The sequence below is a fragment of the Schistocerca nitens genome, chromosome 6, assembly GCF_023898315.1.
Source record: "Schistocerca nitens isolate TAMUIC-IGC-003100 chromosome 6, iqSchNite1.1, whole genome shotgun sequence".
Classification (NCBI taxonomy): Eukaryota; Metazoa; Arthropoda; class Insecta; order Orthoptera; family Acrididae; genus Schistocerca; species Schistocerca nitens.
Genome location: NC_064619.1, coordinates 752,145,634 through 752,172,825, shown reverse-complemented (window position 1 = coordinate 752,172,825; position 27,192 = coordinate 752,145,634).

The window sequence follows — 27,192 nt, the reverse complement described above, 5'->3', positions numbered from 1 at the left end:
CATCAGTACGTAGCATCAACAGGTTAGTGTTCATCACGAACGTGGTTTTGCAGTCTGTGCAATGTTTACAAATGCGGCGTTGGCAGATGCCCATTTGATGTATGGATTAGCACGGGGCAATAGCCGTGGCGCGGTACGTTTGTATCGAGACAGATTTCCAGAACGAAGGTGTCCCGACAGGAAGACGTTCGAAGCAATTGATCGGCGTTAGGGAGCACGGAACATTGCAGCCTATGACTCGCGACTGGGGAAGACCTAGAACGACGAGGACACCTGCAATGGACGAGGCAATTCTTCGTGCAGTTGACGATAACCCTAATGTCAGCGTCAGAGAAGTTGCTGCTGTACAAGGTAACGTTGACCACGTCACTGTATGGAGAGTGCTACGGGAGAACCAGTTGTTTCCGTACCATGTACAGCGTGTGCAGGCACTATCAACAGCTGATTGGCCTCCACGGGTACACTTCTGCGAATGGTTCATCCAACAATGTGTCAATCCTCATTTCAGTGCAAATGTTCTCTTTACGGATGAGGCTTCATTCCAACGTGATCAAATTGTAAATTTTCACAATCAACATGTGTGGGCTGACGAGAATCCGCACGCAATTGTGCAATCGCGTCATCAACACAGATTTTCTGTGAACGTTTAGGCAGGCATTGTTGGTGATGTCTTGATTGGGCCCCATGTTCTTCCACCTACGCTCAATGGAGCACGTTATCATGATTTCATACGGGATACTCTACCTGTGCTGCTAGAACATGTGCCTTTACAAGTACGACAGAACATGTGGTTCATGCACAATGGAGCTCCTGCACATTTCCGTCGAAGTATTTATACGCTTCTCAACAACAGAATCGGTAACCGATAGATTGGTAGAGGCGGACCAATTCCATGGGTTCCACGCTCTCCTGACCTAAACCCTCTTGACGTTCATTTATGTGGGCATTTGAAAGCTCTTGTCTACGCAACCCCGGTACCAAATGTAGAGACTCTTCGTGCTCGTATTCTGGACTGCTGTGATACAATACGCCATTCTCCAGGGCTGCATCAGCGCATCAGCGATTCCATGCGACGGAGGGTGGATGCATGTATCCTCGCTAACGGAGGACATTTTGAACAATTCTTGTAACAAAGTGTTTGAGGTCACGCTGGTACGTTCTGATTTTCCATTCCATGATTAATGTGATTTGAAGAGAAGTAATAAAATGAGCTCTAACATGGAAAGTAAGCGTTTCCGGACACATGTCCACATAACATATTTTCTTTCTTTGTGTGTGAGGAATGTTTCCTGAAAGTTTGGCCGTACATTTTTGTAACACCCTGTATAGTGTATGCGTTCTGGCCAGAGGCAGTTCGCTCCGCGCTCTTGTATGCAAGTGCTGAATAAACCTTCGTTAAGTGAAGTTAGTGGTCGTCACTCATCTAATTACCCCTTTATATATATATATATATATATATATATATTATTATTATTATTATTATTATTATTATTCACGTTTGGGCCCTACTGGACCACGTGAAGTACAATCACGGGGCATTCAGTTATTTTCTTTTAGACTTTCTCTCTGCCCAAATTGTTTTCATTCTCTCGGAATGAGCTCTTTTCCTTTCATCAGACCATGTGGTTCCAGTTTTCTTTGGTTTTTCAGCTTGACCAACTACCCAGTCATGAATTTTTTGCCTAAATAATTTTCTGTCTTGAATTTCATCTTGTTTTATATCTGCCTCTTTCATGTCCTCTTTTATAGCGGCAATCCATTTTATTGTCTCAAATTTAGCTTTACTTCGATTTTCGTAGAATTCCACTACTTGTTTAGTTAGTCTGGTAGCATCCATTCTTTTAATATGCCCATAAAATTTTAATCTGCGCTTTTTCATATCTGAATATATGCTGGTGTATTGTTGAATTTCACTATTTGCTCTTAGCCTGTATGTTCCTTCTTCAGTAAATTTTGGACCTAGAATTTTTCTGATTACTTTTCTTTCTCTTTTTTGGATTTCTTGAATGTCCTTTTTCCTGTTTAAAATTAGCGTTACAGCCCCATAAAGGCACTCTGGTTTTATGACCGTGTTGTAATGTCTCAATTTAGAGTACCTCGAGAGACATTTTTTGTTGTAGATGTCTTTTGTAAGTCTAAAAGCTGTCTCCATCTTTTGACAACGAATTTCATTTCCAATTTTTTCTAGACCAGTCTCTGAGATTGTTTCACCTAAATATTTGAATTGCGAAACTCTTTTGATTTTTCCATACTTAGTTTCCAAAAGTTTGGGTGCCAGTTTGTTGCTAGTCATATACTGTGTTTTTTCAAATGAGATTTGGAGACCTACTCTTTCTGCTGTTTCTTTGAGGATTTCTATTTGTTTCTGAGCAATTTGGATGTCCTGCGTTAGAATAACCAAGTCGTCTGCAAAGGCCAAACAGTCTATTCGAATATTTGTTCGTCCTAATTTCACTGGTTGGTCAATTTTGAACTCGTTCGCGCCACTCTTGTATTACTTTTTCTAGAACGCAGTTAAATAGCAACGGAGAGAGTCCATCACCTTGCCTCACGCCTGTTTTTATTTCAAAGGATTCTGAAATTTCTCCTCTGAACTTTACTTTTGATTTTGTACCAGTTAGCGTGTCTCTGATAATTGCCGTGGTTTTAGGATCCAGGCCTTGTTCTTTCACAATTTGGAAAAGAGATTCACGATCCACTGAGTCATAAGCCTTTCTAAAATCTACAAAGGTACAAATTAGTTTTTTATTGTAAATTTTTTGATGTCTGAGAATTAGTTTGAGGACTAAAATCTGTTCTGGGCAAGATCTATTTGGCCTGAAACCTGCTTGATATTCGCCAATTTTCCATTCAAGTTGTTGTTGTGCTCGGTTCAGAAGACATTGAGAGAGGATTTTCTATGTGACTGGAAGAAGAGAAATTCCTCTGTAATTATTAACATCAGTTTTGTCTCCCTTCTTATGAAGTGGGTGAATCAAGGCGGTTTTCCATTCATCAGGAATTTTTTCAGTTTGCCAAATGTTTTGCATGATTGAAGTAATTTCTTTAACGGTTTTTGGACCAGCTGCCTTTAAAAGTTCTGCAACAATTCCATCTTCACCAGATGCTTTGTTGTTTTTCAACCTATGAATTTCTTTAATGATTTCCTCTTCATTTGGTGCAAGTGAAACTGGATTGCATTGTTGGGGAATTTTTGGTGGAAATCTTTCTGTGGGCTCGGGGCAATTTAGAAGATTCTTAAAATATTTAGAAAGTTCTTTGCAATTTTCTTGGTTTCCTTCTTGAAGCAAAGATTCTGGGGTTGGTACCCCTTTATTTTGGTTTTAAAAGTTTTATAAAAATTTCTGGTATTGTATTTCTGAAAATCTTCTTCAATTTCTAAGAGTTGACTATTCTCATATTGTCTTTTTGTTTGTCTAATTAGTTTTGAAGTGTCTTTTCTAGTTGCCATGAATGTATCATATGTGTCTTCTGTCTTGTTGCTATTCCATGCTTTAAATGCCTCTTGTCTGGCTTTGATTGCATGATCACAGTTTTCATTCCACCAAGCATGTTTCTTGTGTTTTCGTAAAGCAATTTGATCTTGAGCTGTTTTGATAATCTTGTGTTTGAGTTGTTCCCAATTTTGTGCACTTGTTTTGTCAAATTCGTCTGCTAATAATGATGGTTGGATTTTACTGGTGTCAAATTTTGGGATTAAAAGTGTCCTTTTGTTGAAATTTTGGGGTTTTAGCTTTAGTTTCACACGGGTTAAGTAATGGTCTGAGTCAATATTGGCGCCTTTACGAACTTGAACATTTAAAATTTCTTTGTGACATGGATACGAGATTGCAATATGATCAATTTGGAATTCACCTATGTCCTTGTTAGGTGATCGCCATGTCTTTTGTTTTGAAGGTTTTTTCTTAAAATGACTTGACATAATTTTGAGATTGAAATTTCTGCAATATATATATATATATATATATATATATATATATATATATATATATATATATTATCGTTAATTCCCTATTAAGGAGAGTGTTAAAACACAATCAATATTCACAATGACAATATGGTACATAAATTAGTACATTTCAAATTCATGGCACTTTTTTGTGTCTTTCTTTTCCCTTCCCAAAAACCTCTCATAAATTCACTGTGTTTCTTCTTCCTCTCTTCTGTCCACTTCTTTCCTGATTTCTTCTCTTTTGGTGTTTCTTCGAATTTCTGTTTGTTGATTTTTTCTTTGTATTTTCCTCTGTTTGATATTTCTTCTGTGGAGATGTTTAGATTTTTGAGGTCTTCCATGGTTCCCTTTACCCAGTTAGTTTTCACCTTATTCGTCACCACTATGTTAATATATATATATATATATATATATATATATATATATATATATATCTGTGTGTGTGTGTGTGATTTATGTACTTACATGACCATTGTGTGATATTATTGCATATGTAAATATTTTTTTTCATGCACAACAACCAACACCCTGAGACGAAAGAAATATGTTCTTGAGAAAGGAAACGAAAGGAATTGGAACTGCAAAACCTGTATAACAGAAAGGTAAGGCTTAAAGTGCAAGAGCCCTGGAAAAACTTGTGCGACATATGAAGGCCATACACACATGAGGAAACCTTGGTAAAAGCAGTAAGCAGTGCTAACAGTGTAGTGAGTGCATTTGTGTATGTATTTGTGTGTTTTATTTTGGAAGGGATATATGTACATTTGTGTTAGTATTGGAACTTCTAGTGGTGCCAAATGAAATCCATGATGGGTAAAGTAGGTCAGGCAAAGGCACCTGTATCTGACGAGCACCTTTTGCTCCATATGGAAGTAGAAAACAATATTCAGAATAGAAATGAATCCAATGCCACCGCATCGGAAAACATACCTTCCGAAGCGGGGAGCGAGGCTCTGTCGATACCAAAATAATGCGCCACAGAGCAACGACCATGTGAGACCTATAACTCCACTGCATGCGCAGGGGAGCGAGTCAAGTGATAGGATGGGTGGTTGGTTGTTGTTTTTGGGGAAGGAGACCAGACAGCGTGGTCATTGGTCTCATCGGATTAGGGAAGGATGGGGAAGGAAGTCGGCCGTGCCCTTTCAGAGGAACCATCCCGTCATTTGCCTGAAGTGCTTTGGGAAATCACGGAAAACCTAAATCAGGATGGCCGGACGCGGGATTGAACCGTCGTCCACCCGAATGCGAGTCCAGTGTCTAACCACTGCGCCACCTCGCTCGGTTAGGATGGGTGGAACACCGGTGTGTTCACCTATTGCCAATCCCTTCGCAGAATTTTTGCAACGACTCGATCACAAAGAGTGGGAGAGAGAACAAAGGTTATTCCAAATGCTCAATGAGCGTAACCAAGAGCGTGATAGGAAACTTGAACAAAGAGAACAAATTTTACCTTATTCATGTGACATCCAGTCCCAAAAGTTATATAGTTTTCAATAATTCCACTACCCAAACATCCATTCTCATTTTACAATGCATGTACTACCAACACTAAGACATCATGTCTAAACCCTTCACTGTCTGCTCACTAAACTGCTAGTCCGTCCAACCACAGAATCTCTTATCGAGGGCGCAGAGCACTGTCAGCGATATTAATACAGTCTACAGCGCTGCCAACATACAAACAGGCTACTTACAATGTTTCGACCAAGCAAGAGTACCGCAGGAGCTAAGGTTCACAGCTACCAGTCTGGTGGTACACGTTCAGATCCTGCCTGTCAACCAATCATTATTATTATTATTGTTTTGGCACATTTTTGCCTCTGGGACAGTGATTAACTTGAATGTTACATGATTATTGACTTTTCTCTTGTCTCTTTCGTTTTCTCTTCCCAAAACCCCTTCATTCTTTGGCTGTGTTCCTGTTTCCTTCGTTCTGTCCATATTTTGCCTGTTTTCTTTCTCTCTTTTACTTCACATTTGGAGTTCATAATTTTGTTCCTGAATCTGTCTCTGTCATTTATCGTTTCAACACTGAGCCTTGCTTATTTTAGATCTTCTTCTGTATCTTGAAACCAACTGGCGTTTCTGATTCAACTGTTTACTACGTCGAAAACTCTCTTCGTGAGTCTTTTGTTGTTTACTCTGTGCATGTGTCCATACAATGTTAGTCGGTGTCTCCTGATCGTGTCTGTGAGCCTATCTCTGTGTTCATCAAATTCTTTGGTGGGTCTCTTGATCCATATACCATCTCTGTGTACTGCTCCAAAAATTTACCTGAGGATTTTGTGTTCCATTCTTTTGTGTCCCTGTGTGATGCCTGACGCTCCGACTGCGGTCATTTCTGTTGCACAGGGTGCATCAGCTAGTACAACAGTACCGTAGTGCCTGATTTTGGCCTGTCTTCAAATATTTATTGTGCAGTAGTTTGTATTCTTTCTCAAGTTTTTCTTTTCTTTCCATGTTGGAGGCCTTGTTTCATCTTCCCATTTGTATAAATCCTCCAAGATATTTCAGTTCTTTCACTTTGTTAACCTTTTCATATTTTGTGTACATGACAGGGTTGTTGGTGTTCTTTCTTTCCACGTATTGCGTTTTCTCATACGATATCTGTAGACCTATTTTGGCAGATACTTCGTGTAAGTATTCCAGTGCTTCTTGTCTACTGATGCTGAGTATTGCCAGGTCATCTGCAAATGCCAAGCATTTTATAATGGTCTTGTTTGCACACCTTCTTCCTAAATGAATTCCTTTTACTCTTTCTTCCCATTGTTTGATAATTTTGTCCAAGAATAAGTTTCACAAAAGATCTTCTTGTCTGACCCCTCGAAACGGTCTCGAAAGAGTCTGAGATTTCTCCCACGAATCTTATTTTAGATGTGGTGTCCGTAAGTGTCTGTTCTGTGAGTGTCCTAGTTTTTCTATCTATTCATTTCTAGGGTGTCAAAGAGCATTTGTCCTCTATGGACTCGTAGGCCTGTTTCAAGTCCACCTTTTAAGATGAACCTTTTATTTATTTGCTTTTCAGTTTCGTCGTACAGGATATCATTTTGCAGCACGCAGGGCAAGGAACGTTTCTTTACTTTATTAATTCGTGGGGAGGGAAGACTGATCACACACTTGACGATCAAAGACAAGCATGTACTCGCAACCTAAAAATCATCCCACCCAAAAGTACTCGACTTTGCCAGATGTCGTGATTATTGTCACTGGTAGGTTAAAATTTTCAGGAAAAAATTCAAATTGCTTCAGATTTTCTGAAGGCCAATATATATATCGGTTCAGGGAAGATTTCATAAAAACACATTCGTTAATTCTGCATCAGTTTAGTCCCCCTGATTTCACGGGAATGATGAAATAGCTGTGGTTCCCACTGAAATTGATCGAAGAAAGAAGAGTCGCTTTGGTTTTAAATAAACTATGTCCCCGGCTCTGCTTCTGAAGAACTCGTGTGCCTGCAAAGCAGTAGCTTCCATTAAATGTGTGTAGTACTGCACGAATATGTGTTTTGGTTGTTTCTATGACAAAAACCATGCAGAATTCTGTTCTAGCACAGCAAACGATAAAGCGATAGCGAATAAGAAGATTCTGTAATAAATCCTGCAACATACAGAATACACATTTGAAGAAAGTTTGCTGCGATCACTGATTTATTAATGACAGCACTACACTGAAAATTATTGTTTTTGAATAATTTTGCATTACATATGCTGTTTAATGATACTCTGTACTATGGAACTGGAAACAATGTACACAGAAGGGATTTTAACCCTTACCGCCAGCATAGTGGCCATAAAATTTAGTCGCTCTGCTACGCTCACTTTGCCGAAAGATGACTTAAATATTACGGGTATAGACGGCACACAAACGACTTCATCGTCGATTCTCCCGCATATTAGAGGCCGTCGTACGAAACGCTGCTAGCCGGGTAGTGAGGGCGCGTGCCTCTGCAGCACACCTAACACTGCACAAAACATATTCGGACTCGCTGCCGCGTCAGTTCAGAGTAGAACCTCGAGTTTTCGACGATCGCCTCGATCGTCTTCGTCAGGAGCAGTTGACGAAGGAGGTGGAGGCAGGGCGGAGAGGTGCAGCGCCGGCCACTGCTGTGATTTCCCTTTCAGCCTCCAAACGGCAGGGGAGTGCAGCGAGCAGGAGCGGGCTTGTATGCCCACGGGCTCTGCACCCGGATGTCTTCCTCCCCTGTGCTCTGCTCTGTCTGGACTGGGTGCTTGACGGTACTGCTGTGCTTCTTAGCGCTCAGAAGATATTTTGAGGCCTGTGGTACCCATTGTTAAGGTAACCGAATAATTTCGTTGGTATTTTTCGGTTACCTATGTTATTTAAGAAATGATCTGTACCAAACGTTTTGTGCAAATTCTATAAAGGGACGTAAAATACGACTAGATACTACTGTGTGTTTGTCCTGCAGCACCGGACACCCGATTGTCTTCAGTGTAGGGCTGAAGTAATTTCAAATTTTCAGTTATACACTCAAGCGCCAAAGAAACTGGTATAACCACGCGTATTCAAATACAGAGATACGTAAACAGGCAGAATATGGCGCTGCAATCGGCAACGCCTACATAAGACGACAATCGTCTGGCGCAGTTGTTACATCGGTTACTGCAGCTACAATGGCCGGTTACCGAGATTTAAGTGAGTTTGAACGTGATGTCATAGTCGGCGCACGAGCGATGGGACACACCATGTCCGAGGTAGCGACGAAGTGAGAATTTTCCCGTACGACCATTTCACGAGCGTACCGTGAATATCAGAAATTCGGTGGAATATCAAATCTCCAACATCGATGCGGCTAGAAAAAGATCCTGCAAAAACGGGGCCAACGACGACTGTAGAGAATCGTTCAACGTGACAGAAGTATATTTCCCCAAATTTCTGCAGATTTCAATGCTGGGCCATCGAAAAGTGTCAGCGTGCGTAGCATGCGCTTTCGGAGCCGAAGACCCGATCGTGTACCCTTGACGTCTGCACGACACAAAGCTTTACGCGTCACCTGCGCCCGTCGTCAGCGACATTGGAGTGTAGATGGCTGGAAAGATGTTGCCTGGTCGGACGAGTCTTGTTTAGAATTGCATCGAGTGGATGGACGTGTTCGGGTATATCCATACAACCCTGCATATCAACAGGGGACCGTTCAAGCGGGGGCTCTACGCGATATTAGGCAGGTGTACTAGTTTTCTTGGTTCTTCGGTGTATTTCATCTACAACGAAGTACTTTACCCTGTGTCCCTTTGACCAGGTACGGCATTCTGGACCACTCTTCGACCTACAGACTTACGTATTCCCAGTTAACTGTGTATGCTTCCTCCACCACCGTCCTACATACACTATGTGATCGAAAGTACCCGGACACCCCCATAAACATACGTTTTTCATATCAGGTGCATTGTGCTGCCACTTACTGCTAGGCACTCCATATCAGCGACCTCAGTAGTCATTAGACATCGTGAGGGCGCAGAATCGGGCCCTCCGCGGAATGATGGGGTGTCACTTGTGTCATTCGTCTGTACCCGAGATTTCCACACTCCTAAACATCCGTAGGTCCACTGTTTCCGACGTGGTAGTGAAGAGGAGACGTGAAGGGATACGTATAGCACAAAAAGCGTACAGGCTGACTTCGCCTCTTGACTGACGGAGACCGCCGAAGGTTGAAGAGGGTGCTAATGTGTAATAGCCAGAAATATATCCACACCATCACACAGGGATTCCAAACTGCATCAGCATCCACTGCAAGTACTATGACAGTTAGACGGGAGTTGAGAAAACTTGAATTTCATGGTCGAGCGGCTGCTCATAAGCCAGTAAATGCCAAACAACGCCTCACTTGGTGTAAGGAGCGTAAACATTGGACGATTGAACAGTGGAAATTGTGATAATGCACGGCCTGTGGCGGAGTAGTTCCATGACAGTAACATCCCTCTAATGGACTGGCCTGCTCAGAGTCCTGACCTGAATCCTACTGAACACCTGTGGGATGTTTTGGAACGCCGACTTCGTGCCCGACCTCACCGGCCGACATCGATACCTCTCCTCGGTGCAACACTCCATGAAGAAGGGGCTGCCATTCCCCAAGAAACCTTCCAGCTCCTGACTGCACGTGTGCCTACGAGAGTGGAAGCTGTCATCAAGGCTAAGGGTGGGCCGACACCATTCGGCATTCCAGCATTACTGATGGAGGGCGCCACGGACTTGTAAGGCGTTTTCAGTCAGGTGTCCGGATACTTCTGATCACATAGTGTACGTCACGACCGACGGCGCCGGCTCTCGCACATTTGGGCCCACTGCAGGCGCGCCTCGGGGTTCCGTTCTGGAACCCCTGCTTTACACCCTGTGCTGTGCAGACACCCGCTGCGTACCTCCTGCGGTATCCCTCCACCACCACTTAACTCCTTGTGGAGAGGTGTAACATGGCAAAACTTCAAGTAAAATCACTGAATAGCCGAGCGACCATATTTGGTCGCACCGCTCTGCATTCCCGTCGTTCAGATTTCCCTCTCTCCATCTACAACCGACTCGTACATCTGACTAATACAGTAAAGTATTTCGGATTGACTTTCGGCAGGAATCTAACATGGAGCACACATCTTGCATCTAGTTATTATCTAAAACAAAGCTCGAAACCGACTCGACTAGAACTGCTGGTAGTACTAATTGCCACACCTCAAGTCTACATCCTCCTACCGTTATCCTCACCTCTCATCCACTCCATCCTGACCTACGCCAATGCTGCTAGGGCCTCTGCCTCCCTTACACTGTTTATGTCCCTCGAAATCCTGCGGAAACGTGCACTCTGCCTCCCCTTAGTAACCACCCACCCTCTTGTACCAGTTCATCCACTTCCCACACCTTCTCCTCTTCCTGGAGCACCTTCACGCCCGATATGTTTAGCTAAAAACCCAGTCCCAGAACCCAATTTCTCTCCCAGTAATCACCCACGTTCCTTGCATCTTTGTGCCTCATCCATCCTCTCCCATCGGAATTTAAGCCATGTCCTACTCCCCAACGACGAAATACGCCCTGAAATGTACTCCTCTTTCGAGCGCTACTCACTATTCTCCGCCTTATACCTTCCTTCCATTTTGCTCCCTCTCACTTTCTCCAAACTGCAGATTTTCAGTCGCTTCCTGAAATTCCACAGGGCTCCACAACCATTCTCATCATTCTACCTCCATCCTAAGTATGACCGTTTTCGCTCATCACTGGCATCGCCAATACACCGTAATATCATTCACATTATCACCAATGATTTTATTGTAAATGTAATATGAAATCGTCAATAAATTTTTCAAAAATCTTCAATATTGTCCACCAGTGTGTTTTTTAAACTCTTTTTCATGTGATTTTCTACAAATTGTAAATAATGTTCGTAATTTTGTATCTAAAAAGCATCAGTTATCGTCGTGTGTGTTTATCTATTTTAAAACGTATTCCTAATTTGTGTAACCTATAGCTGAAGACCGGCTTTATCCGCTGCCAGCCTGTCCTCTTTGTGGAGAACCGAGATAACGACAAAGAAAAGAATATCCGCTGCTAATTATTTCAAGATGACTACGAAGAGTTACTTAGAACCTTTCTTCCAGTGCTGCATCAGCAAATGGAGTGGGAAAGGGGTGCAGTCGGAAGGGAAGAGCGAGGGCGAGGGATGGGTGGGGGTTAAATAGCTCTGAATCACACAACAGGCCGCGAAATACTGGTGTGCGAGGGGCGCTCGTAAACTTCTGATTACCAGCTCGAAATACCGCACTACCTGATCAAAAGTATTTGGACACCGCTACGTGACGTGTCGAGCGGCGGGCCTGCCGTTATAAGAGGAGAGAGAGAGAGAGAGAAAGAGAGAGAGAGAGGGCAGCAACAAAGCAGGACGGACTGTGCAGGAGAGCTGAGTGACTGCGAAGGTGCACTAGTCACTGAATGTCGCCCTAGTAACAAACCCATTACGGACATTCCAACCCTTCTAAATCGATCGTGAGTTCCAAATGCTGCCAGCAGTGCGGTTGTGAAGCAGCATCTTCGAGGCAGTGGTTCGTGGACAATATGACTGCTCAGACGTACTGACCTGCCCAGGGCCCAGAAGTGTAGCCAGTGGGACACCTTTGCAGCGAGTTAGGGCGTCGACTCCACTCCGGACCACAGTCTCGGACGTCAGTACCTTGTACGGTTTGGCTCTCAGGGAGAAAGGACTGCCATTTGTGCACAGACATCCGGACACTTCAATGAAAGTGTCTCCAGCAGAGTTCAGGCGAAGGCTGCAGTACTAGCGTCCACTGGCAGCTGTCTGGACACTTCTCATCAGACAGTGTAAAACTGCTCAATTATATCCTTTTTTATTTCTTCACAGGCGCAGGTCTGGTAGAAATATTCGAGCCACAGAACCTTAACAAGCCGCTTCGGGAGTCGGAAGAAGCGGTGCAGCCCACTGATGGCCGCGCCATTTTCTTCCCGGCTCCCCTAGCGGCTGGCCACGGTGCTGCCACCACTACAGACCTGCATCTGCGAAGAAACAAAAATAGCTATGTAACTATATTTTTTCGAGCTCACAATTAGAACTTGTTACTAGCTCTCGTGTCAGCTGGAAGCCCCTCTAGCCGCTAAAATGAGATGGGATTGTGCAGCTGGTGTGTCGGCTGGGATTGTTTGTGGCGACAGACTGACTTCTAGTGTAGCCCCAGGCCTACGTTATGTCGGAAGGTCACGGGTGTGATTGCCAAATGAACGTTGTGACAGAGGACTGACCTGTAGCGTAACCTGATGTTTGTATTCTCCCCATATTTAATCGGCTTATTTCAGTCGAACGCCAGCTGTGCTAGCGTACCTATATTAGTTGTTGGTCTCTTAACGGCCTGCTAAGGGACTGCGCCTAGGGTATTCCAGAGTCTACCAGCGCTGCAGGCGTGGACCTACAGAAAAAAGTAATAAAAAAATAAAAAATAAAGCGCATTAATTACATAGCTCCATTTATCGTGACTCAGAGTGCGATACAGTAAGAGGAACACGTGCAAAGAAACATTCCCCACAGGACGCCTTTGAAATCAGTTCGCCGAACGTGCGTATTTTGCGAGCTCTGGAATGGAACGCAGCGCGGCCATGTGTCGCGAGAAACTTGTTTTGCAACTTTGCGCGGAGAATTTTCGGCGGCGCAGCGTGAATAGGAGAAGGTCGGCTTTCACGGCGATCCATTTGACCGCGGCCCCCTCGCGAGGCTATTCTCCTCGCTCCCTCCTCCACCACTCGCCTCCCGGCGCCCGGCAGTCGAGAGACCCTTTCTGCTGCAAAGGGTCGCACGAGGGGGGAGCGCGGATGGGGGAGACCTTTTGGGGATTCTCCCTCTATCCCGCTGCTCTGGCGCTCAGAAGCGCGTTTGCAGCCGGCGGCCGCGACAGAACCGCATCCCGGTCGATACGCTCTTGCCGCTAACCACCGTTAACAATCGCTCGGATTATTACATCGGTGCACACTTAAATTTCGGCTACGTTCGAAAACTCGGACGGAACAGTCGGTCGCGCGCGTGGTATTTGTCCACCATTTCGCGTACTAATTGAAACGAAGTGTTGTGACCCGACTCGAGAAGATGGCGCGCGCGGCAGTGATGGTTAGTTTCACAGTCGAGAGGGAAATGGACTGAGCTTGAAGAATCCACGCTATACGAAACCACTGCCGCTGAATGATATAGGTAGGACAAAAAACTATATTTTAACTGTGCTGATTGAACAAATCTTGCATGGTACATTGTGTGTAGTATCAAACGCATGTAAAACTACTTTTTCTTTTACATTCGAAGTGTTTGATACGAAAATCCCAAATCGATAGGTCTCGTAACTGAATAACTTTAAAAAATTGAGGTATTAAAATTAGACCATTTGAAATAACAAAACGTAGGCAGTAAACATTTTGTCAATAATCACGCTTTTCATTAGCTTGGCGTAATCTTCAGTGACAAATCTAGGAGCTAATTCTTTGAAATTTACAACGAAATAATTTTGCAGTTTGGTACTTTTAACGTGTACGTTTCGATCCGCCTCTAAACTGTGGTTCTATGAAATAGAGAGTTGGGGTTAGATGTCTTGCTGTCATTGCACATGGCGCAGTAGCTCGGATGACTAAGGGAGTGGGAGTGGGTGACAAAATGGTGGAGGGGAGGGAGGAGGCTTCGGGGGACACGGGGTAGGATAAGCAAGACGAAGGAAACATCCCAGCTTTCGTTTTATTTGTTTAGTAAACCCCCTGAACAAACAGATCTGAGACTGAATGACTCTACATCTACATGATTACTCTGCAATTCACATTTAAGTGCTTGGCAGAGGGTTCATCGAACCACAATCATACTATCTCTCTACCATTCCACTCCCGAACAGCGCGCGGAAAAAACGAACACCTAAACCTTTCTGTTCGAGCTCTGATTTCTCTTATTTTATTTTTATGATCCTTCCTACCTATGTAGGTTGCGCTCAACAAAATATTTTCGCATTCGGAAGAGAAAGTTGGTGACGGAAATTTCGTAAATAGATCTCTCCGCGACGAGAAACGTCATTGCTTTAATGACTTCCATCCCAACTCGCGTATCATATCTGCCACACTCTTTCCCCTATTACGTGATAATACAAAACGAGCTGCCCTTTTTTGCACCCTTTCGATGTCCTCCGTCAATCCCACCTGGTAAGGAATTCCAACAGAGAACGAACGAGTGTAGTGTAAGCTGTCTCTTTAGTGGACTTGTTGCATCTTCTAAGTGTCCTGCCAATGAAACGCAACCTTTGGCTCGCCTTCCCCACAATATTATCTATGTGGTCTTTCCAACTGAAGTTTTTCGTAATTTTAACACCCAGGTACTTAGTTGAATTGACAGCCTTGAGAATTGTACTATTTATCGAGTAATCGAATTCCAACGGATTTCTTTTGGAACTCATGTGGATCACCTCACACTTTTCGTTATTTAGCGTCAACTGCCACCTGCCACACCATACAGCAATCTTTTCTAAATCGCTTTGCAACTGATACTGGTCTTCGGATGACCTTACTAGACGGTAAATTACAGCATCATCTGCGAACAACCTAAGAGAACTGCTCAGATTGTCACCCAGGTCATTTATATAGATTAGGGACAGCAGAGGTCCCAGGACGCTTCCCTGGGGAACACCTGATATCACTTCAGTTTTACTCGATGATTTGCCGTCTATTACTACGAACTGCGACCTTCCTGACAGGAAATCACGAATCCAGTCGCACAGCTGAGACGATACCCCGTAGACCCGCAGCTTGATTAGAAGTCACTTGTGAGGAACGGTGTCAAAAGCTTTCCGGAAATCTAGAAATACGGAATCAACTTGAGATCCCCTGTCGATAGCGGCCATTACTTCGTGCGAATAAAGAGCTAGCTGCGTTGCACAAGAACGGTGTTTTCTGAAACCATGCTGATTACGTATCAATAGATCGTTCCCTTCGAGGTGATTCATAATGTTTGAATACAGTATATGCTCCAAAACCCTACTGCAAACCGACGTCAATGATATAGGTCTGTAGTTCGATGGATTACTCCTACTATCCTTCATAAACACTGGTGCGACCTGCGCAATTTTCCAATCTGTAGGTACAGATCTATCGGTGAGCGAGCGGTTGTATATGATTGCTAAGTAGGGAGCTATTGTATCAGCGTAATCTGAAAGGAACCTAATCGGTATACAATCTGGACCTGAAGACTTGCCCGTATCAAGTGATTTGAGTTGCTACGCAACCCCTAAGGTATCTACTTCTAAGAAACTCATGCTAGCAGCTGTTCGTGTTTCAAATTCTGGAATATTCCATTCGTCTTCCCTGGTGAAGGAATTTCGGAAAACTGCGTTCAATAACTCCGCTTTAGCGGCACAGTCGTCGGTAACAGTACCATCGTCACTGCGCAGTGAAGGTATTGACAGCGTCTTGCCGCTTGTGTACTTTACATACGACCAGAATTTCTTCGGATTTTCTACCAAATTTCGAGACAATGTTTCGTTGTGGAACCTATTAAAGGCATCTCGCATTGAAGTGCGTGCCAAATTTCGCGCGTCTGTAAATTTTAGCCAGACTTCGGGATTTCGCGTTCTTCTGAACTTTGCATGCTTTTTCCGTTGCCTCTGCAACAGCGTTCGGACCTGTTTTGTGTACCATGGGGGATCATTTCCATCTCTTACCAGCTTATGAGGTATGAATCTCTCAATTGCTGTTGCTACTATATCTTTGAATTTGAGCCACATTTCGTCTACATTTGCATAGTCAGTTCGGAAGGAATGGAGATTGTCTCTTAGGAAGGCTTCTAGTGACACTTTATCCGCTTTTTTAAAAAAAATTATTTTGCGTTTGTTTCTGGTGGATTTGGAAGAAACGGTATTGAGTCTAGCTACAACGACCTTGTGATCACTAATCCCTGTATCAATCATGATGCTCTCTATTAGCTCTGGATTGTTTGTGGCTAAGAGGTCAAGTGTGTTTTCGCAATCATTTACAATTCGCGTGGGTTCGTGAACAAACTGCTCGAAATAATTTTCGGAGAAAGCAGTTAGGACAATCTCGGAAGATGTTTTCTGCCTACCACCGGTTTTGAACAAGTATTTTTGCCAACATATCGAGGGAAGGTTGACTCCACGCGATAGTCACTCGTCAGGACAAACCACTTCCCTGTATAGCCAAAGAAAAAAATATTTGCCACTGATGCTGTAACAAGATACGTAAAGTGTAATGCACCTGCGAAATTTCTTGTTTTGTTTTGTGTCCGAAACCAAATTAAAAAAACGACACTTGGGTCAAATATGACTAGTAAAAAGGATAGGTATTTTACCTATATAAAACAACAATATAACGTCGTAATTCGACTTTAGACTGCGTGTTATTACTGATGCGTTCCAGAAGCTGCAGCGACAAATCCGAGAGCTGTGTGCCAGAAACATGTTGTCATTAATTATTTTCTGGTTTTGTACCTTTTATTGCGGCGTTTCTGATGCGTTGTTTTATTTACTGTTCCAATTGCAGCCCGTACAAGCGGTTACGTCTAATATAAAGTTACGGTTTAACATGCTGTCTATATGTGGTTATTGGAGATGGCACAGTAGCGGGGCTAGATGCGGCGGCGGGATTCCGGGGGGGGGGGGGGGGGGGAGAAAGAGCTCGGACCACGCCACGGCCAGTAAGGAACCATCGCATCATTCGTTTTATTTTGACTGGGAAATTTTGAAAACTGCTAAAGGAAGAACGACGGATGGACTTCAGTGTTCCTCCTTTGTGTCTTAACAATTAAATATCGTTGCGTGCTTAGTAATATAACCCAATGACGATCCTTTTCCCAGTAACTAAAATGTTTTAGAATTCTCGAGTTTGTGAACAGGCTTCCAGGTGTGGGTGTATATTTTTTTCTTATTTCCTAATTTTGGTTTGGCTATAGGTGCTCTGCAACTGCAGTGTTTTAATGTTGAACATTACAGTTCAGACGTGTCAGAAATATGCATTAAAAGCGATAATCAGTTAAAAATAAATTACCTGTCCTACGGCATAAACGACTACAAAACTTATGAGTGTGGAGATGTTAAACATTTCACGAGGGTCATTCAATAATTAAAGAGACAAATTTCCTCGAGAAAAACCGTTTATTTTTACAAAACAACACTTTTTCTGCTTTTCAACATAATCCCCTTGTACATTTATGCACTTTTTTCCGGCTTCAAAGAACTCTTTATCTTGATATTTGAACCAATTTCCCACAAACTTTTTCACGCCTTCGTTGTCCTGGAACCTGTTCCCGCGTAATTCCTCCTTCAGTGCACCAAACAAATGGAAATGACTAGGTGCTAATTCACGACTGTAAGGGGCATGAGGCAGTACCTCCCAGCCTATTTTGTCGATGGTTTCACCGGTTAGTTGAGCAATATGAGGACGTGCGTTGTCTTGCTGGAGAATCACACCTCTCCTCTGAGATCCACGACATCTCTCTCTCTCTCTCATAGCTGGCTTCACCTTGTTTAAAAACAAATCCGAGTAGTATTGGCTGTTCGTTGTATGCTGTTCTTCGAGATAATCACAACAGAGTGGACCTTCAGCATTCCAAAACACCGTCAACATGACTTTTCCTGCTGATGCTTGGGTATTGGATTTCTTATTGACAGGTAAGATGGTGTGTTTCCTCTCCGTCCTTTGTCTTTTTGATTCTGGCTCACAATAGTGAACCCAAGTTTCATCACAAGTTAAAATTTTGTTGAGGAAGTGCTCGCCTTCTCTTTCACAACGTTCCTTTAGCTGTGTGCACACTCTCAATCTTGTTTCCTGGTGTGGCCGCTTCAGCTCCTTTGGGACCCATCTTGCACATGTTTTGCGGTACTTGAGCTTGTTACAGATAATGTTATGCACTGTACCAGTACTAACTTGAACCTTATCAACTATCATTTCCACAGTCACACGGCGGTCGGCACGGATAATGTCACCAATTCGACTTTCAAGTGAGGAAGTAAGGAAACTGCAACTGCTCGGCCAGAACGGTGTCAGTCAGCCACTGAGCCGCGATCATTTTTGAACTGCTGTACCCACTTATAAAGATTTGCACGATTCATACAACCTTTGCTATTAACTTTAGACATTCTACAGTATATTTTCACTGGTTTCTCGTCTTCAGCAAGTAGAAAACGAATAACAGAACGTTGTTCAAGTAATGTGGACGTTTCAAGCGGACTCGCCATCTTGAAACGTATTTTTGAGGTTCTAAACGAAACACTGTTGATACATCAACTGATCAGGGTTCATCCTAGTGATGCTAACTTAAAGCCATAAAAGTACTAAACCTGTCTTACTAACAGTCTCTGTAATTATTGAATGACGCACGTATATTCAGTAAATGCAGCTAGTTGCAATATTTTAAATACGCCACCGGAGACAGCAAGTGTGTCGCGGAAGACGCGCGGTGCCGTGGTGAGTGCGGCGTGCCCGCGCCTCCCGCCGACTCGCGCGCTTCCCCGGACACAGGCGGCCTGGGTGGGGAGGGGTCGAGAGGGGAGGGGGGCGCGTCGGCTGCGTCGCGACAGGCGCAGCAGCGTGTCAAGCAGGTTCCCAGAGCCACTGGCGGCGTCGCGTCCTGAGCAAATGCAGCAGACTTCCAAGTCGGTACTGCTGGGAGCGGCGTACTGTATACAGCAAAGTGCGTCCCAGTGTGGTTGACACCGATTTCGTCCAGTTTTGTCATGCATGCGGGACTCGGCCATAAATGAGAGTGACGTAAGTGGGAGCGCAGGTGGCCGAGCGACCACGAGAAACCGCATTCTGGGATAAGCGTGAGGCAGGCCGGGCAGTGGCTGGCGCGGAGGAGAGACTGAGCAGCGGTTGTCCGAGGCCCGTGCCGCGGAATCCAGTCCCTGCGAGGAATTTTTCTGCACTTTCATTTTTCTGTACGGCAAACAAACCGAAATAATGCTCAACGTATTGTGTTTATTGATATTTTTATAACTGACAAGAAAAGAAAAGAAAAGGCGAAGGAGACTAAGGCCAACCGTGCAGGACTAAGAATTTCTTCTGTTGACTGACTCGTAGCAAAGAGAAACGAATTCACAATTATACGATGAGATTTTTCGAGATGGAGAACGAACTGCAATCGTGCAGTATTTAAGATATTTCCGCCCGAGTATACTCGGCTAGGGCAACCGCCCGATGGATGTTTTTGAACGTCAGGTAAAGAGATGGATCAGGAAGATTCCAGAATGCTCCTACCTCACAGCGACGTACGAAGAAATCACATCCCGAGAGGACTGCACGAAAATGCATTTCATCGCACATCGCCAGTCGTCCTCGCCAGTATTTGGTGTGATGTGTTGCCAAACTGTGCGACGAGAGAGGACGTTCCGCGAAACTAAACCGGGTTTGTGTTTCTATAGAAACTTTAAAAGAGCTATTCGGTTGTAAAAATATGGCGTTTATAACGGGTGCAAGATGCCGAGAAAATTACTGCTCCCGCTGTTTTTACGATCAGCACGCTTAGTTTATCCACTGTAAAATAATAAAAATATCGAATGTTGCAAAGGATCTTGTCGTGTATCCCTTCATGGAAATTTATTTGCAATTCCAAATATTCTTTTGCGTTTTGTTTTCCCGCTTTTTATGAAAATGTTAATAAATACAATGAACTGAGCATTATTACGGTTTATTTGTTTTCTAAGTAACGTAAAAACTTACATTTAAAAAGAGAAAAGCTTCGACGTAGGGATCCGACCGCACGACTGTCGGTTACCGTTATGGAACCTCTCCGCTGGCTAGACAGTACACTAACACTAACACCATCCCGCAGTGCCTATGTTGTACTGGACTGCGATGAAGAGTTCGTTTGGACATGTCCTAGGGAACTTTGCATCGTAATACAGAATAACACACGCACTGCAATATCGTATTTATCAGCCGACAGCGGCCAAGGACTTTCAAGTACAATGTCACCCCTGTACTGGAATATGCGTAATGAATGCACGGGTAGCTGAAGATCGCCGACAGGCGGTTGACGACGTATGGAAGTTTGGATCTGGCTGTGAGTTGTGCTCGGATGACCAAATGCTGAGGCGACCGCTCGCGAAAAGCGGCAAATTCTGTTCGAGTCCCGGCCCGGCGCAAATATCCATTATCGCACTCCGCTCTACAGCTGATGATTGTCCACATTCGTAATTACGAGTACATTAAATGGGTAACACGCACTGAAAATTCTGTTTTTTTGTAAGCGCTTAGCTGTGTGGAACGTCATCTACATTTGTATGGACGAGCACGCGCTCTCCTTGTTGGACGTTGTGGTCGTGCCGCTTGCGTAGTAGCAAGATAGGGTAAAAGAACCAGTGGTCGAACAAGAAGGAATTGGCTGTGGAGTCACCTTAAAAACAAAAGTTCTGGGAAGCGGTTTAACTGAAGAAAAGAAAAGGAGTGCTGACAATGTACTCGAAAGCGTGGAGTTGTGTGTCCGCTGGAACAGAACAGAGTAAACGTGTAGGGCCGAAATGTTCTAGTCCCACAATCCAAGTCTCGAATTCCTCTATTCCTGGACACGACCGTACACACTGCAGTAACTGCGCACTGCAGCTACACAGCGCTGAAGCGACGTACTTGTGGTACACGTCACTACAGCGTTGCTAGACTGCCTTTCTCTGACGTCAGTTTCTATGCAACCGCAGAGGACGAAATTTTCTCAGAGACGCTTTCGTGCTGCTAGTGCATAAGGAATCGAGCTCTGGCAGATTCTGATTGCTTCTGTACACTATCTGGTGAAAGGAACCCGGTGCGTTATCAGTGGACCGTAATGTGAAATGGTCCACTGCCCGCCTTTGTGATGGCTCGACCTCTTTTTGGGGACCCTTCCAGTGAGCTCTCACGGTGCCTGTGGACGAACGGCGGGCCATTCTCCCTCGATAGCCGAAACTACAGCAGTTAGCGATGTTGCGTCGTCCTGACCCACGCCAGAGGCGTCCTGCTGGCTTCAGCCCAGGACCCTGGGCAGGCCAGTGGGTTTAGTGACTGCCACTGTCCACAAACCACGGCTGCAGGTTCGTGACAGGGTGCACTGTCGTGCTGGAACAAAGACTCATCGGCCGCCAATTGTTCCTCTGACGCAGACAGTACACAGTGCTGTCAGGTGTCTTCACACCCTACCGGAGTTAGCGTTTTCTTATGCTCAACGAGGGGACCACACCACAACCGCGACAAAGAACCCCACACCAGCCACACCAGCTCCCCTGCACTTCACCGTTTCCACCACACGCGACGGCACGTAACGTTATTCGCTCAACGCCAGGCACAAACTCTTCCATCGGACTGGCACAGGGTACAGCGTGATTCGTCACTCCAAATCACTCATTTCCAGCCATCTAGAGTCCAGTGGCGTCACCCTTTCCGCAGACTGAAGCATCGCCTTTTCATTTTTTGCTTTTTGAGTCCTCAGTCTTCTGACTGGTCTGATGCAGCCCGCCACGAGTTCCTCTCCTGTGCCAGCCTCTTCATCTCAGAATAGCACTTGCAACCTACATCTCCAACTATTTGCTGGTGTATTCCAGTCTCTGTCTTCCTGTACAGTTTTTGCCCTCTACAGCTCCCTCTAGTACCGTGAAAGTCGTCCCTGATGTCTTAACAGATGTCCTATCGTCCTGTCCCTTCTTCGTGTCAGCGTTTTCCACATATTTTTTTCCTCTCTCTGCTCAGAACCTCCTCATTCCTTACCTTATCACTCCACCTAATATTCAACATTCGTCTGTAGCATCACATCTCAAGTACTTCGATTCTCTTCTGTTCCAGTATTCCCACAGTCCATGTTTCACTACCATACAATGCTGTTCTCCAAACATACGTTCTCAGAAATTTATTCCTCAGATTAAAGCCTATGGTTGATACTACGAGACATCTCTTGCCCAGGAATGCCCTTTTTGCCACTACTAGTCTACTTTTGATGTCCTCCTTGCTCCATCCATCATTGGTTATTTTGCAGCCTAGTAGCAGAATTCATAATCTTCATCTACTTCGTGACCATCAATCCTGTCGTTAAGTTAATCGCTGTTCTCGTTACTTTTGTGTTTCTTCAATTTAATCTCAATCCATACTCTGTACTCGTTAGATTGTTCATTCCATTCAGCAAATCCTGTAATTCTCCTTCATTTTCACTCAAGATAGCAATGTCATCAGCGAAGCGTATCATTGATATCCTTTCGCCTTGAATTTTAATTCCGCTTTTATTTCCATCAGTGCTTCTTGGATCTACAAATTGAACAGTAGGGGCGAAAGACTACATTGTTGTCTTACACCCTTAGTAGTGCAAAACCTTCATTGTGTTCCCAGTGTAACTACAATTCAATATTACGATTGCTGCTGCAGTCTGACATCGATTGATGTTCAGTTAATGCCTCCTCTTGACGGCTTTGGTTCTGGAGCGAATTTCAGTATCTATAGTGCACATAATTTTCCATGTAAAAATCTCACTCATACCCTTGCATTTATCGATGTGCTGAATCTATACATCCCTCACGATAGGACACACATTCATCTTCTCTGGCCATGCCACAACATAAGTCACAGTAACTTTACATTGCAATATACACACATTTTACACAAACAGTGCAGTTATTTTTTATATCTGTACAGTGGCTGAAAAAATTATTTAATGCCTACACTCACATCGGCTATATGTCTCGATTCTCCTAGGAAATTATATGACAAAGTCTTCGAATCAGCGCTTCTGGAAGGCGCTGCATCCTGTCAGGATTCTCTCAAACATGAAGGACAGGCGTCTGGCACTATGTGTGATAATAAATACTGCACCCACAGACGCAATACTTGGGGATACATCACCAACGTGGCTTGGTGTACTGTAATCAACAACACTATCGATGGAACAACAAGGAAATTGCGAGGGTACGCTTAGGGGTGCCGATGAAGGGACGTATTGCTACAGTCGTATACCCTGTACTGTTTGTACACTATAGCAGGTCCAATTGAACACTTGCATTGCTATATTGTGGAGATGTTCACAAAATGAATCTATCGCCACTTACATTTGGATATACTTCTCAGTGCATTGAAATCACAATTCACCATGTCCAATCTATCCTTCCATTATGACAAGACATATGCAATCTTTTTGTTTTTATGTGAATGGTAGTTTGATTACTTTCCACAAAGGTATGTCAGACCATAAGCCATGGTACATTTAAGTTCAATCAGGAGCATGTGACTCTTACTCAACTACACTGCTTTGCCGCTAAGGACAGGAGCTTGACTATTAGAGCATGGAACTGATCTCCAACACCATGTACTCACCGTGTACTGTGTCAATGTAGTCAACATACAATTCATATCTTGCGCCATACAAAATACTCCTTTTACATCGTCCGTACATATACCGCAAAGACAGACAGTGTGGTGCAAGGTTGTGGACTTCAAATCAGTCGTGGTCTGTCAGTACACATCAGACCAGCGTGTCGCCACTGTCGACACTAGCAGATGGAGCGCCGCTACTTGGCTAGTCATAGAGACAAGCTAGCGCACTGGCCAGTTCTACAGCCGAATTTAATAGGAATGGTTCACTTGTTATAGTTTCAGAGATCTCAATTGCAGAGATGCTAGTTAGCATAGACTTCAACTAAGTCAGTAGCTACGACCTAGCCAGTTGACACGTACAGTTTATGCATTGACAATTGATCTGTATGTGTGAAGCAACCAGAACTGTAGAGAAGTATTTGCAGTTCAGTCTATAACTGCACTTGTAAATATTATTGTACAAAGTCAAGATCGACGTTCACCGCTGATGCTGAATTAAAGCTAAGTATTTAATTGTACTCCTGTCTCCTAACTTTCTAATCACCTAAGATGTTCCAGATACATCCCGTCAGGTATAGTTCATTGATCCTCACATCAGCCTACGTGATCAACGCGTGCAAGTAATGGCCACACCTCATGATCAGACTAAGAGTCAAATTGCGTGACACAGCCAGGTCTCCATTTTCTTCATGAGGGCCATAGTTCCGCCTCAGCATAAGTGCGTGCACCATAGGTATACTTGCAGCACTAGATATTTCCCTGCAAGGTCGGGCGGTCATCCACTTCCGACACGTGACCAGAGTGTCCTCAGTGGACCGATGTCACTCTCAGGACAGTTGCACAAAGACAGGCTCCTTTCCCTCTTGGCATAAATGCGATACTGTTTCTGATCCAGACCTCCTTGATTGCTTTTCTACACACATCTCTAGACTCTGGGATTACAAGAACATATGTAATTTCGCACAGTTTGCCATAATAATACAGCATTTTCGCTGTCCTTCTCGATATCAAGCAGACAGCAATATCGCTTGCATATCAGTATCACTCACACAACATAATTCTGAAGATATAGACTGGAAATTATTTCTCTACAAATCCAAAACATTAGTGACGTGGATCGTGCAGTAAACCACTGAGTAACTAGAAATTTATCCTGTCTGGGAAGACCTTTATGTGAGAACTCAAAACAAACAAAAAATAAATAAATAAAAGTAAAATAAATGAATAAATAAATGAGGAAACTGATATTTCCAGTTGTGAATACTGATGTCGGTGATGTAACAGATTCCAAATAATCGCTATAAGTTAACTACAGTGTTTCATATGTCTAGAGAACAAGCAAACGTGTCCTCCACATGATAGATGCACACACCACCATCGATGATCCCTCAACTAAAGAAAGGCGCGAAATGTGCAGAAACAGTCAACTGAACAATTTAAATTGGAGGGAAACACACGTCCATATTGAATCCTCTCAAATTTCCACGCAATCACGAAAGCTGTCCAACACATACTAAGTATTATTTCGCTATTTGGCTGTCTAGAGGACAACACGGTTAGGACAGCTACATTCCTACACTCCAACAAGCCTCTCCATTTGGACGGCTCCTCCCGTTAACGGAAACGTGAATCATTCCCGCCACAGGTCACCAGCGCTGCACGCCAAGCATGCATAGACAGAATGGTCCTAGGAAAAAAAAACCGGTCTCATTTATATTTTATCCCTGTACTTACAACTAAATGTTAAGATTTCGGTCTCAGTTGAAGGACATTCGACAATGAGCAAAGTATCGGAAATAAACCCTGATGATGGTTTAGATCTGAAAACAGAAATATCGGTTTCATGCTTATGACTTGACATACTCTTCCCTTTGCTATCACAGTACTCAAATGGCTCTGAGCACTATGGGACTTAACATCTTAGGTCATCAGTCCCCCAGAACTTAGAACTACTTAAACCTAACTAACCTAAGGACATCACACACATCCATGCCCGAGGCAGGATTTGAACCTGCGACCGTAGCAGTCCCGCGGTTCCGGACTGCAGCGCCTAGAACCGCACGGCCACCGTGGCCGGCTATCACAGCAGTCCACGTCAAATTCATACCTTCCTTACGACTGGACATAGTCATTTCCTTCGCACATGTTGGAACACAAATACATACCTTATAAGCATGATGCTTAAAGCGAACCTGTCACCCACCCCTACTACTAAGTATAATATTTCGTCAATAACTGATTGCTGCCGATACGAAATAATACTGACCGAAAATCAACGATGGGTGGACATGTCTCGTAAGTTTTTCTTGCGAGTGCTACCACCATGTCTTAGAAAGAGAGGCGTAATAATGTCTGAAACCGCTATATGTTTAAAAAAAAAAAAGAACACAACCATATTACCATCACAAATGGACTTGGTTCTTCAGGTGCACACAAATATCCATGTTAAAAGCTGTACCGGCATTATAAATCCACGTATGGTATTAGCTACGAATGATGTAGTTTTTCCAGACATATACCGTGACAGTGAATATGGATGGTGATCTCCGGAGTGTATATTATCGGGCCAGCAGTGCAGTGACACGTCGCCGACGGTGCATCCTCGTAATAAAATTACCGAATTTTGAAAGTGATGCGGCAAAGGAGGGTGGTATGAAACCTGTATCTGCAACTTCCTCACGCCGCCGCCACTAAATATTTCTCGATGCCATGTCAGAGGTTCTGCGATACATCCACTGAGTTATAGGCGACGATTGATTGAGAAGGATCACAAACAGTAGCAGATGGTGTGATGACTGAGGTCGTAAGAAATGTACAGTCTTAGACATAAAAACTGACCGCCAGCTGGCCGCCACAGAGACTATGTCCTACTCGATCACTTAAGGTGGCCAATAAAACCGACCGCCCCTGACAACGCTAAGTCTGGCCATCTGCACGATCTGGCAGCACTGGTAGATGCGTAAATGTCAGAAGGAAGTGTTGTCTACTTCCGAGATGTAGCTGTGTTGGGTGATCCCGTGGTCTACCAGTCCGGCTCTCGCCACCGTGCAGTGCGGACGTGTTGTTTCCGCCTGCGGAGCGCGCGCGCTCGCTGTTGTTTACATTTCAGCGGCCGTCACTTACATGTACTAGAACCATGGCCAACCGTTTTAGAAAATCAACACTACGATTCAACTTCTGCAACGACTACGCAAGACCAAAGGCCTTGGAAGTGGAACGCTTCCTACGCGACGTTGCTAAGATCCCAGCTTCCGACATCTTGGGCATCCATTTGTCCATATTAAGCAGTATGGCGTACGTCAAATTCATCGATGACGTGATATGTGAAAGAATACTTCGTGACACCAAACACTGATTACGCTTTTGCCACGCCGACGGCAATGTCGGTGCGGCCACTTCGACCGTGCAGGCTTGGGAATGCGCACCATACGAGTTTT